General features: G+C 37.9%; 1 protein-coding gene across 2 annotated transcripts in view; it reads right to left on the reverse strand.

The window, feature by feature from the left end:
* Positions 1-12,871, reverse strand: part of CAMKMT (calmodulin-lysine N-methyltransferase) — a 469,347-nt gene that overhangs the window by 240,986 nt on the left and 215,490 nt on the right. The window lies entirely within an intron of this gene.

The raw sequence follows: 12,871 nt of genomic DNA on the forward strand, positions 1-12,871 counted from the left end.
GGGGAGGGAGAGAGTAAATGGGGCAGTCTTAGAAACTGGTGTTTCCAAGTAAAGGGTATGTGGGTACAAGAAAGTTGTATGCAACTTTTCTTTACGTCTGAACCTAAAGATGTTTTAAGGTGCATGTGTGTAAATATATATGTGTATATGTGTATCTGTAAAAACAGCCCACACAGAACTTCCCTGTTGATGGTATCACAGACAATGAGCATATTTCCCAATGAGAAGACTCAGGGTCAGTTGGGAGATAACTTTGAAGGAAAGACCAATCTATCCTCAGGGAAAGGAAAATCACCAGAATATACTACTCGTGTTAGTGTAAAAAATAAAGCACATGAGAACCCAAGAGATGAAATGGCTGGATAGATAATCAGTCATCCCTTACGGGGTCCCTTTTTGTAGAATGAAAGCAAATTATTAGTAAGACAAGAAATGTTCACTTTTAAAATGACTGAATAATGGGTAACCTTAGATATGACTTTACCCAGGGCATCCTGACAAATGCCTGTGGTCCTGTCATGTTATCAATAGGATCCAAAGTGTCTGGGTTTGGATGATAAATCATATGATCACTCTGTGCCACATATGGCTTTCTTTTATGTACTGCTTATTATTTCTTCTTCCTGTTTTCTGAGCTTTTCTAACTCATGTTTCATTTCCTTTAGTTGACTCACTATATATATCTTCCCTTATTTCTTAATATTCTAATTCTGCTCTTTTTATAGAAGTAATTACTTCATTCAATTTTTTTGGGTTCTGTTTGTATTCTTATTTATTCAATTGTTTGCTTGTTTATATTTTAAGTTCATGACCAGATATTTTCTTGCCTCTACTCAACAACACTTTTCTGGTGTTTATTTGCCACTTGTTTTCTAAATTTTTTTTCTTTTATTTGCTGTATTGTCTTCCTGTGTTGATTCTGACTCAGTTTTTTAAATTATTGTTCAAATTTGAGTGTGGTAAATTTTTCCAAGCCCAGATATTTACATAACGTTCATGTTGGAGGAAGACAGAGCCACAGTTGAGGCCATTACGACTGCCAATTGGACGTAAGATTTAGTAAGTTCCCTGAGCTTTTCCTTTGCCTGAGCCAAATGAGCATAGCACTGCAGGGTTGCTCACAGGATAGCCTCTCTTTGACGCCACCTTCCTGAAGGTCAGCTTCTTAAAACACGCATCCCATTACCTGCTATTCTAGGCTTCGTGCCAAAACTTTGTAAGGGAACTCCTACTACCAGTCTATGCACCCATTCCTGAATTTTAAAAATGAGATTATTGGATTTGCCCCTCAGAGTAAAGATGAAGAAATCTTCCATCTGTACTCAGCCATTTAAAAATTTTATTTCTGGGCTGGCGCTGTGGTGCAGTGGGCTAACACCCTGGCCTGAAGCATCGGCATCCCATATGGGCGCCGGTTCTAGTCCCCGCTGCTCCACTTCTGATCCTGCTCTCTGCTGTGGCCTGGGATAGCAGTAGAAGATGGCCCGATTTCTTGGGCCCCTGCACCCACATGGGAGACCAGGAAGAAGCTCCCGGCTTCGGATCAGCGCAGCACCGGCTGTTGCGGCCATCTGGGGAATGAACCATAGGATGGAAGATATTTCTTTCTCTTTCTCTCTCTCTCCCCCCCACCCCTTTCTGTAACTCTGACTTTCAAATAAATAAATCTTTTAAAGAATTATATTTCTGGGGTTGGTGCTGTGGCACAGTGGATTAAAGCCGTGGCCTGCAGCGCTGGCATCCCATATGGGAGCCTGTTCGAGTCTCAGCTGTTCCACTTCTGATCCAGCTCTCTGCTATGGCCTGGGAAAGCAGCAGAGGATGGCCCAAGTCCTTGCGCCCCTGTGCCCATGTGGGAGACCTGGGAGAACTTCCGGCTCCTGGTTTTGGATAAGCTAAGCTCAGCTCTGGCTGTGCAGTCATTTGGGGAGTGAACCAGTGGATGGAAGACCTTCTCTCTCTCTCTCTCTCTCTCTCTCTCTCTCTCTCTCTCTCTGTAACTCTCTTTCAAATAAATAAAATAAATTTTTAAAAAAATTTGTCTAACATACAAAAGGGAAATCACCCTGCTCGAAAATCGTCAATGGTATGTAATTACCTTTAGGATCAAAGTAAAATTCTTTAATAGGACTGTACAAAGTCCTCATAAATATTTTCAGCTTTACGACCTCCATTTCTGCCCTCCTTACCAATATGCCTTAGTAGTGATGCTTTCCTTTTTTTGTATTCCCATTGAAAAATACACACCCTATTTTATTTATTATGCATCATCATATTTATTTGTGTGCCAGTTTTCTCCAATATAATTGAAGCTCCATTGAGGCAGGCAAAGTGTCACATTCCTCTCATGCACCACATATAGAACTTGACGTGGAGTAGGAATTCAGCAGATGTGTGTGTCACAGGTCTAACTGTATCCTAAGTGCTATAGCATACAAGCAGATGCTCAAACTCTCGAATTTTTGGATTCCCTCCAACCCACAGTTCCTATTTTAGTAACTATTCTCTATTTATACATCAACAGATCATCAGATTTCATTCCTTTTGAATTCACATGCTCATATATTTTGTCAACACAAGCTATATGTGGTAAAAGTAATCATTGTGATCTCGCAGACGTTTGTGTCTTCTGACTTTGATCAACAACATGTCTTATTGTTCCAGCATGTTGACACGTCAAAAGCAAACAGCCTGTCTCTACACTGCAAGTAGCACTTTTTAAATGATTGCTTGATCAAACTGTTGATAACAATGACATGAGACTAGTAAGGAGCCATAGTCAGAAAACAGATTGACAGACAGCCATCCCCACTACACACAGAACTGGAGGCCAGCACTGCAGAAACTGGACTAAGACACCTGGTTCTCAATGACCATGATGCATTTGTTTTAACTTAGATGAGCAGTCCCTAAAAATGTCCTTCCCTACCTTCTATTTCCTTTTACATTTGATCTGAGCCACAAGGCCGAAAAGCGATTCAATTTCTTTTTAAAAATATTAATATAAGAGAACAGATTTCCTGTATTTCAAAGATATAATTCTAATAACATAAGGATACTTCCATCCTTCCCTCCTCTTTATTTATTTTTTCTTTTAATTTTTAGGATACATATTTTCAATTTACTTTATAATCACAGGCTTAATACTCCACTAAACATAGTATTCAATAAGTAAAAAAAGCAGAAAGACCACTATTCCACAGGAATATAGCCAGGGGTTACAAACAATAATCAAATGATACCTTCTATTCTAGTGCTCACACTCCTCTAGAAAATGGTTTAGAATTACAACATGACTTTTTAACATTGTGATAAGACCAAAAATACAGAAATTATCTGCTTCTAAAACATACTCCAAACATTTGGCTTATTTTTCCCAAAGGGAACCTATAGGTAAACTGAGGAAATACAAGTGTAATATTATAAAATTCAGATGTTTACCAAAATTGCTGTGACATAGACAAATTCCAAATAAAATAGATTTTGATTTGTACCAAAGATATTCACCATATTACCATTTTACACAAAACAGAAATATATATATATATATAATGTTAATAAACAATAATGATAAGGTGGGAAAGCTGTATGAGAAAAGGGATATAAGACTATTACGGATGTCCCTACCCTAATAAACCCTGCTATTTTGCTTTCCACTAAAAAAAGGGATATAAGACTAGAACCAAAGTACTAGCTCCTGTGATTAATAATACTATGGCCTCTGATAAAATTATAAATATAATGTTAGCTGTCTTTCTCATTCAAATGAAATTTCTTATATCCACATCAGAGCATCAGTGTTAGTTGTGAGCTGTCAGCTTAGACATTTATAGAACTTTAAAACAGCTGGATTTTAGAGAGAAAGCGTTTATGCTGGGGTTATACAGTCTCAAATTATTTCATGATATATTAAATATAGAAATTTTTAAACAGAAAACCACATAAAATATTGTGTAGATACAGCCATCCATTTCTAGGTTTTGAACTCCATGTAACCCTGTTGTATTAGACCCATTATTTAAATGGAGAGAGGTTGGCATTGGTCTGGCTATTAGATCCCAGTTAAGGTGCCTGCTCCCCACCTAGGGGTTACATGAGTTTGATAGTTGGCTCCCACTCCTGAAACCAGCTTCTTATTCTTGTAGAGGAGATGGCTCAAGTAATTGGGTACCTGTAACTCACATGGGAGCGCTCTCTCTCTCTATATATATATATATGATGCTCAATATATGTATTTATATATGCTATATATTATAAATATTGTAAATGCATATATTTATAGATTATAAATATTATATATGTTTATATATAATATATATATATTTGATGCTCAAAAAATGTTTAAAAGAAGACTTATTAAGGATTGGACTTAATTCCTAACCAATAAACAGAGTAGAACAAAAGCTACTAAAATTCTTTGGGGGGCTGGTGCTGTGGCACAGCTGGTTAAGCCACCATCTATAGTGCCAGCATCCCATTTGGGCACTGGTACGAGTCCTGGCTGCTCTACTTCTGATCCAGCTCTCTGCTAATGTGCCTGGGAAAGCAGTGGGGGATTTCTATGCCCTTGGGCCCCTGCACCCATGTGGGAGACCTAAAGAAATCTTCTGGCTCCTGTCTTCAGCCCGGCCCAGTCTTTGCTATTGTGCCCATTTGGGGAGTGAACCAGAGATGGAAGACCTCTGTCTCTCCTCTAATTCTGCCTTTTAAATAAGTAAATAAATAAATCTTTAAAAAATTCTTTGGAATAATTTTGAAGAGGATAGGTTAACTTCCTAACAATATAATCCAAAGAGGAAAGATTGTCCTATTTGTCTTGTGACTAGAAAATCAGATTTTCATAAGCTATGTAAGGCTACCATACTATTGATAAGTTATTTTTACAAAGAACCTAGACTTGAAAATGTTATGAAATGTCAGAGATTTTAAAAAGTAGACGTTTTCTGCCGGCGCCGCGGCTCACTAGGCTAATCCTCTGCCTGTGGCGCCAGCACCCCGGGTTCTAGTCCCGGCTGGGGAGCCAGATTCTGTCCCGGTTGCTCCTCTTCCAGGCCAGCTCTCTGCTGTGGCCTGGGATAGCAGTGGAGGATGGCCCAAGTGTTTGGGCCCTGCACCCACATGGGAGACCAGAAGGAAGCACCTGGCTCCTGGCTTCGGATCAGCGAGTGCGCTGGCCGCAACGCGCCAGCCATAGCGGCCACTTGGTGGGGTGAACCAACAGAAAGAGAGAAGGAGAGGCAGAAAGAGGTCTTCCATTTGCTGGTTCACTCCCCTTATGGCCGCAGTGGCTGGAGCTGGGCCAATCCAAAGCAAGGATCCAGAAGTTTCTTCCAGGTCTCCCATGTGTGCAGGGGCCCAAGCACTTGGGCCATCTTCAGCTGCTTCCCAAGGCCATCATCAGAAAGCTGGATTGGAAGAGGAGCAGCCAGGACATGAACTGGTGCTACAGGTGGAGGCTTAATCTATGCCACAGTGCTGGTCCCCAAATCAGAATTTAAATAGTTTCTTTAAATGTATCAAACACTCTCTCTTTCCTTTTCCCAAATATATTGGACAGGAGCATTGGGGAGGCATATCATCCATGACCATCAAAAAATATTATATTGTTCATCAAGTGAATTGTCTTGTTCTAGCAATAGTGATAATGCATGTGCTTTGTCCCTTTAAGAACCTTAAAATAACCCAGTTGGGGGAAAACGCATTGACTGAATGTTGACAAAGTACAGTGCTGTTAGAATCACTCACATCAAACACATCATCAGTGATTTTCTAGATAAATTGCCAACAATATAGCTAATCTTTTGGTTAAACAATGCTTTTAGAAGTGCCCTACAAGCTAAAATGAATATCTAAAAACTCTCTCAAATGCTATAAGACCATTAGTAGACTAACACATTTGTCAACAATTTAATTAAATATTTTTAAGTCATCTCAAAGACACATAGTGGTAGATTTTTTGTTTTCAAAGCATCACACTTGTTATTGATATGCTATATAACAGATAATACATTCTGAATTTTTCTTTGTTTATTAACAAGCCCTTGTAATTAACTTGCTTTTAAATCATAAGTATGATACTATTTTAATTTCCCTCACATTCTCTACCCTATCATTTGAAATCACATTAAGCTGACTCTTAGAAGGCCACCTGGTGTAATACTATGACATTGAAGTGAGCTGTTCTGGTATGCAGGAAATACTGACAGTCTTCTATGCTAAAATCCATTTCTCTAACTGATGACAGAACTAGGGGAAATTAATTTTTGCTATTCATAAATACCTGACAGGTTTAATGTAAATGTTTTGAAAAAGACCTCAGCATATGCTGCACATATATTATATATGCAGCACTGCACTGGAATATTGTATTTGAAACCCATTCAATTTCTAGATCACTATTGCTGAAACTGTTGAAATTTCTCAAATTACTCACAGATTGCAATTTTCTCCATCTACATGTAAATAACAACAGATGTCCCTATGAAACCTTTCAGTCACTGGAAAAATCAGCAATTTGACACTTAGGACAAATTTCTTTGATAGGAATACTATGAAAATGCAGGTAAGCCTGACAAATCACAGAGTGGTTAGCCCAGCTCCCCTCCTGTGGTCAGAGCTGAAGAACTTACTCCAAGGAGCCCAAAGGTAAATAGTTGTCACCTGACAAACAACCCTAAAGCAGGTGACTTGGGGTTTCTTTTTTTTTTAAGATTTATTTATTTGAAAGGCAGAGTTTTATATAGAGAGGGAGAGACAGATCTTCCATCTGCTGAGTTACCGCCCACGTGGCTGCAACAGCTGTGACTGGGTCAGGCTGAAGCCAGGAGCCTGGAACTCCAACCAAGTCTCCCACCAGGGTGGTAGGAGCTGAAGCACTTGGGCCATCTTCTACTGCTTTCCCAGGTGCATGAGAGGCAAGGACTCCAACCAGTGCCCTTGTAGGATGGGGGAGTTGTAGACAACAGCTTAATCTGCTGTGCCAAAACTCCAGTCCCTTTAATTGCTTTGTTTTATTTATTTTTTTAAGATTTATTAGGATTTCTTTTCTAAGGGTGAACATGGAATCAATCCTTAGGATATCATACAGTCTTAGAGATATATAAGAACACATTCACTTAAGTATAAAAATGCATGCATGAACAAGTCTGAGCAGGATGAGCCCACTTTATGTAGTAGATATATCCCTGAAATATCATGCGTAACTACACAGGGAAGCTTCCTATGTAAATACATTCAATGGGGAAACCATTTGTAATATAGCCACCGTGAATTGATCCAATTTTTAAATTTTATGTTCATTTTCAAGTTTAAGTGTGAATTGAATAACTATAATGGATTAATAAAACACATCAAATAGGTTAAAAATCTGTTCATAATGATACAAACAACCCAATAAACAAACCAGACAAAAGCTGGTTGATCGCCTTTGAGCATGCTGGGAGACCAATTCATTTTTCTGAAAACTGGTAGATAAAAGGAAATAAAGCGAGTATTTAATCTGCCTTTTGTATAGGAACTTTACCTCTGGTTATTGATAAGGAAAAGTTTCCCTTTATAGAAGCATTTCAGCTAATAAATGAAGAAAGATAACTGCCATTTTGCAAACTCCTAATGAAATAATGACCACAAATATCACAATACTGTGACAATCAGATACCTGGTTGAAAAGGAAATGCGGGACACCACAGATGAAACATTGTTACTAGAAAAATTACCCAGAATCAGATTAAGCTTATTGAGATAACTACCAGTTTACAGGAGAAAAATGCACTAGCCAACAGCACAGAGAAGAAATGAGCAAGTCTTAAGTATGAGAAACAACAGGGGGAATGACCTACTTTTTTCAATAAATCAGCAGCAAAAGAGAGGGTAACACAAGGGAGGGAAACTGTAGATTAAAGGAAACAAATGTAATGCCTGGGTTTTGTTTGGCTGTGAGTCAAACAAACTGACAGTAACCAACAAAAGCTACGTGACATTGGGGAAATTTGAACAAGGATTAGATATTTGATCATATTAAGGAATTGTTAGCAATTTTTAGGACATGATAATGGTGTTGTGTTAATGTATTTTTTTCTCTCAAAGTATGTGTCTACGAAGATTCACAATGTAGGGGCCAGCACTGTGGCATAGTAGGTTAAGCCTCTGCCTGCGGTGCTGGCATCCCATATGGGCAATGGTTCCTGTCTCAGTTGCTCTTCTTCCTATCCAATTACCTGCTATGGCCTGGGAAAGCAGTGGAAGATGGCCCAAGTGCTTGGGCTCCCGCACCCGTGAGGGAAACTGGGAAGAAGCTCCTGGCTTCATATTGACCCAACTCTGGTTGTTGTGGTCAGTTAGTGAGTGAACTAGCAGATGGAAGACTTCTCTCTGTTTCTCTTTCTGTCTGTAACTCTACCTCTCAAATAAATAAATAAATAAATCTTTTTTTAAAAAAAAATACACACTGTAATAGATACACAGATGAAATGATATGGAGTCTATGAATTACTGTGAAACAATTCAACTGGAGAGGAGGCAAGAGGCAATGGCTAGAGGAATTGATGAAAAAAGATTGACCAAATGTTGATAATTAGATATGGGTAGCTATATGGGGGTTCAATTGTGCTCTCTACTATTTGCATATTTTTGAAATTTTCTATTTCAAAATGTATTACATATATGAAAATACTATATTCTTGCTAAACTCTAAAATTTGTAGTCTGGTTCATTATAAATTAGAAAATGACCTTTTTTGGTGAGAGGGGACTACAAAAAAAAAGCCAATAAAATGCTTATATCTATGGCAGTAGACAGGAAGGCATAAATTCATCTGAAGAAACTAATTCTTTTAAAAATTTTTTAAATTCATTTACAAGGAGTGGGGAGAGAGGGCGAGATCTTCCATCTATTGTTTCACTTCTCAAATGCCTGCAATGACCTCTGGGTAAAGGTCTGAAACTGGAATGACAGAATTCAATTCACATGGGTGGGAGAGACTCAAGTGTGCATTAGCAGGAAGCTGTAATTAGGAGCAGAGCTGCGGATTGAACCCAGGCACTCCAGTATCGGAATTATTGGATGCAGACGTCCCAAATGGCATCTTAACTTCTATGCCAAATGCCCACCCTGAGAATTCTTACTAGATCCTTCCCAACTGGTTGGTCACACAAATAATCTCTAAATCTCTTTAATACTGTGAATTTCTATAATTCTCCAGTCTTTAAAAGAACAATAAGGGCCTTTTTCTCTGTCTCTCTCACTGTCCACTCTGCCTATCCAAAAAAAAAAAAAAAAAAGAATAAGGGAAAAAATAGGTAAAATGCAGAAGACTTTCAGGACAGTGAAACTATTCTGTATGATACTATAATAGTGAATACATGTCATTTACACATTTATGCAAACTCATAGAAGGTACAACACAAAGAGTGAGCCCTAATGTCGACTATGGTCTTTGGGGGATAATGTGTCTACGACGGTCCTCAGTCATAGCAAACACTGAGGTGTGCTGACGGAGCAGAGGCTGTGCACGTGTGGGGGAATGGGAGCATGGAACGGTTCTGTACTTCGTGTTCAGTTGTGCTGTGAACCTGAGACTGCTCTAACAAAGGGAAAAAGGAACTATAAAACACTCATGAGCATGCTACACAGAAGCAGACGATTGCTGCTGTTTAAAGCTCTGTGACTGTCTCTGAGTGTAAATAATCTTAAAATATTTTAGAATGCTAAAAGAGACTTGGGGTGGTTGCCTAGGGACAAGGGACTGGTATGAAATGTGACTACTAATGGGTATGAGGTTTCTTCTTGGTTGAGGAAAATGTTCTAAAGTTAATTGTAAAATTGTTCTAAAAATGGTTGCACAACCCTATGAACATACTAAAAACCACTGAATTATATACTTTAAAGAAGTGAATTGTATGGTATATGAATTATACCTTAATAAAACTCTTATTTTTTAGCAAAAGTTTTGGGGGCTTTCGTGGTGGCTAATTTTATATGTCAACTTGATCAGGTTAAGAGATGCCCAGGCTCCTGACAAAACAGTATTTCTGGATGTGTTTGGGAAGGTGTTTCCAGAAGAGATAAGAATTGGAATCAGCAGACAGGTGAGAAGATTGGCCTCATCATTGTGGGTGGGCAGACTGCCCTCACCAATCTAGCAGGGGCTTGAACAGACTAGAAGATGGAAGAAGGCTGAATTTACTTTCTCTGCTTGAGCTGGGACATCTGTCTTTGCCTGCTCACGGACATTTGCACTCCTGACTCTTACCTTCAGACTCATCTAGGATTCACCTAGTTCTTGGGCCTGAGGTTCTGGATGATACCCACACCACAGGTTTTCCTGGACCCCCAGCTTGCAGATGGCAGGTTGTGTGCCTTCTCAGCCTGTGTAATGGCATGAGCCAATCTTCATAGTAAGCCACTTTCTATATATCTGTATATACTCAATTGGTTCTATTTCTCTGGAGACCCTTAACAAATACAGCTTTTCTAAAAATATGTAGAAAAAAAAATTGCCTGTGAAATGCTTTAGCAGTTATACATTTTTGACATAGTAGCTATTCATTTTGTATGATTATTTAGATTTCTATTCAATTTATGAGGATAAAATTTCATTTTTAAATCTTAGGCAAGAGGGGGCAGGCATTTGGCTTAGTGGTTATGACAGTACTTGGGAAGCCCACATGCCATATCAGAGTGCCTGGGTTCAAGTCCCAGCTCTGCTCCTGATTCCAGCTTCCTGCTCACGTGCACACTGGGAGGCAGCAAGCAGGTGAATCCCTGCCATCCACATGGGAAACCCAGGTTGCGTTCTTAGCTTTTGGCTTTGAGCTGGCCTGTCTTCAGTTGTTGCAGGTATTTGGGAAGTAGACCAGCAAATGGGAGATCAATCTCTCTCTCTCTCTCTCTCTCTCTCCCTTTCAAATAAAATAAACAAATATGTGAAAAAAAATTTAAATCTGAGTAAAGGAACACACTGCTTAAGACAACAGATTTTAGTGTAGGATCCACGCTTGGACTCTAACTCTACTATTTTTTAGGTATTGACCACAGGCAAAGCATTCTCTCTCAGCCTCAGCTTCACACCTGTAAAATAAGTACAATAATATCTACCTAATATTTTATGATAAGGATTGCATTACATTGGCATAAAGCATCCCACAGTCAAAAATGGAAATAATTATAATTTATTCTATAAATATATGTAGTAATATTATAATATTTTAAGAGATGGTAATGTTTCTAATATTTATTAGGACAGTTTAATAATAGTTGTAGTTAGATTTCTGTCATCAAAAAGCTAAATAAAGACCATTTTAAAATAATCTAATTTAATGTATTTTTATATAATAAACATTAGACATTTGTATGTCTAATATTTTTATTACTACCACTATAATTACCAATATGTGGTGAGAATCTTAATCTCACTCATTTTCTTATAAAAAAGGTTTTAAATGAATATTTAAAGAAAATAATAATAATATAATAATACAAGTTAAATTGATCTTTATTATGATACTTTGCACTCATATGGAAGATCTTGAATTACTTAAAGTTAAAAGAAAAGATATTAGAGGTACAACATCTATTGTTTTAAACAAAAGCAGAGAAAAAAAAATCATTCATTCATTTAACCATTCCCCAAACATTTGCTGGATTCCAAGTCTTGTGCCAGGCCTGGTTACTGAAAAACACTGGTCACACCATCAGAAATCTCCAAGCATTGTCACAAACAAATCAGTCAGCAAATAACTCCAAAAGAAGGAAATAAAGCTTAACAGAGGCTATATAAAAATATTTCTGTAGCATAAAGTAAGGCATGGCCAACTACAAAATTAATGAATCCTTCAGTACCACAGGGTGTCAATGATTAGGTAAAGGACAGAATTCTCAAACCTTAGTTTACAGGTCATTTGTTCACCAAATATGCACAGATGTTGAGGACAGGGAAGTAAACAGGATAGACTTCATGTTCCTGTGGAGCTTCCAATCTAACGCCAGAGTGGACAATATCTCCATGAAGTTCATACAACGTGAAGGTACATAACGGGTGCTAATGAGAGTACCTGGCAAAAAAGTCTCGAGAAGTTTGCACTGACATCTTCAATCATCATGGAATCTGTGAGTATTTGTGAGTAAATCTGAGACAAATTATATGAATTACTAAAGAAAAAAAAATTAACAAAAGTTTTAAAATCCCTGCTTAATTTCACTAGAGACATCTTAACTCTTCTACTTCATTTCCAAAGTGTCCCTGTTTTTTGAAACAGATATTGTCTACTGACTGAATTATGTATTCAAAGTTTTCAATATTAAGCTGATTGCTGATTTACCCGCTCTAAAGATGCTACCCAGATAGGTTCTAGTTTATTTATTACTTTACTAATTGGTATGAGCTCAAATAGTACAATGTAAGCAAAGCACAACACTCATAGAATCTAAAACAATGCTTTTGACTATGTATATCATCATATTTCTTTAAGTAAGAGCATGCATAACTGACAACTAACTCAGTAAAGAGCTCCAGAAAGGTACACCATAGACTCATGCTTTTTATACTCATGGAAAACTTACAGATTATTTTGACTAATACACCTCCCTCATTTCCTTTCATGTTTTAAGTGATCTCTACTGACAGCAAGATGCATGTGAGGTTAGCAATTTCCTTCTCTCATTTGTACCTGAATACTACATACTGGCTACCATTGGGTAACTGGGGATTCCAAATGGCTTCTTATACTTCCTCTCTCTGGGAAGTAAAATAACAAATTCATAAGATGAAAATATTCTCTAACTTTTTATTCTATTGATTTTCTCTATTGAATCCTTGCCCTGTTTTTAGATTTTTCAGCTTGAGATAATGTCATTAGAACTAACCACAATCAAA

This window comes from Oryctolagus cuniculus, chromosome 2, assembly GCF_964237555.1.
Source record: "Oryctolagus cuniculus chromosome 2, mOryCun1.1, whole genome shotgun sequence".
Classification (NCBI taxonomy): Eukaryota; Metazoa; Chordata; class Mammalia; order Lagomorpha; family Leporidae; genus Oryctolagus; species Oryctolagus cuniculus.